Source organism: Echinops telfairi, unplaced genomic scaffold (assembly GCF_000313985.2).
Source record: "Echinops telfairi isolate 266 unplaced genomic scaffold, ASM31398v2 ScPeMD7_7469;HRSCAF=8507_1, whole genome shotgun sequence".
In the NCBI taxonomy this organism is placed as follows: Eukaryota; Metazoa; Chordata; class Mammalia; order Afrosoricida; family Tenrecidae; genus Echinops; species Echinops telfairi.
Window position 1 is genome coordinate 151,367,411 of NW_022111373.1, and position 1,823 is coordinate 151,369,233.

The window sequence follows — 1,823 nt, forward strand, 5'->3', positions numbered from 1 at the left end:
GGTCCGATGATCACAGAGCGAGAGACAAGAAAGGCAAGGCTCACCAAGCCATCCATCTCTCCGCCCCTCAGTCAATCCCACCTGCGTTTATCAGCCAGGCTGGCACAATAAACTGTCTCAGGTACCATGATACAGATGGCTATTGTGTCAAACCTTGGAAGAACTGGAGAAGAACAATATACTTGCAAAGCAGAAGCCCAGCTCTTAGACACAGGGTCACAAGCCCAATGCCAACCAGAGCACTCGAATAAGGGCATCACTGTTTGATGCAAGCCAATGGTGACCATGTGGTCACATCTGATTTTCAAGAGAAGATATATATTCAGAATATTGTAGAAAAACTTCTTCTGTTTAAATAAACTTCAGCGCAAATGTTCAAAAGTAGCCAATTAAGCTAAACAACACTTACTTACAATTCAGGTCTGGCGTGTGGCTAACCAGAAGTGACCTCTGCCCCAGCCCTTGTCCTGAGAGAAGACAGTCATGTTTAGAGTAAAGAAGTCCCCTTTGCTTGTTCATTCATGGTCTAATCTGAAATGCCGAATAAGTATTACAAATTTAGGAGGGAATTATACAGTTTAATTGGATCCATATTTTTCACCTTAGATTTTATATCGGATGATATAAAAGCAATCATGGCAACAATGGCAAACCATACTCATTCTGCCCACACACATACTTGCATAATCATATAAGCACCTATGCACATTTATGTAATCCTTTTACCTCAAGTCATGTAACTCATCCCTACTAGTTTCCATTACTTAATAAACCCTAGCACCGTGATCTGCAGTGACTTTTCTATAAGGACCCTCTCAAGCACGGACTTTAAACCTGACGGCGTCAGACTTCCTACCAAACGGTCTACATAACACATAGAAATCAGTTGGTCTAATTTCTTCAACAAACTGAAAGGATGCTTTCCAAAGAAAATTCTATGGCCAGACCTTTGGATGTAGCCCTGATGAATTTTCAATTGCTTCACCCATTAAATGTCTTCATGGATGGGTTCTAATTTTGATCTGTTTGGCCCAGAACAACATGTGCTTCTTTATTTACTTAAATTTATATATTATGTTTTAAGGAGCCCTGTTGGTGTAGTGGGTTATACTTGACTACTAACCACAAGGTCAACAGTTCAAATCCATCAACTGCTCCTCCAGAGAAAGACTAGGCTTTACACTCCCATAAAGAGTTAGCCTCAGAAACCCACAGGGGCAGGTCTACCCTGTCCTATAGGGTTGCTATGAGTCAGAACCGACTCTGGTATAGTGGGGTTTTGTAGTTATATTTATTTATATTCATTGTTTATTTGTTCAGTTTATTTGTACATTCTGGAGATTCATCATCAGCGCATCCATATTTTCTGATGTCCAGATCTGATTTACTTTTACTGTATGTGATTTTTAAAATGTCCGGGGGCCTTGAGTTGGCTCCCACTCATGGTGACCCTCCATATAGCAGAAGCAAGCTCTCCCCCAAATCACATGAAGAAGAGAGGGCGGGACCAGTCAATGCTGAATTCAGCAATGATCTTCAAGGTCTTGCCCCATTTCCTCTTCCTGGTGGTAAAAGTTAGTCCGTGCGGTACTGTGTGTGAAGCTGGGTTTATGGGCTCAGAGAACCCAAGCCAGACTCAAAGGGTTTTGTTTTTTCTTTTAAGTTTGTATGTTTCTTTTTTAAAGAAAACTCATTTTATTTGGGGCTCATGCAACTCTTATCACAATCCATACATACGTCCATTATGTCGAGAACATTTGTACATTTGTTGCCATCATCATTCTCAAAACATTTTCTTTCTACTTGAGCCCTTGGTATCAGCT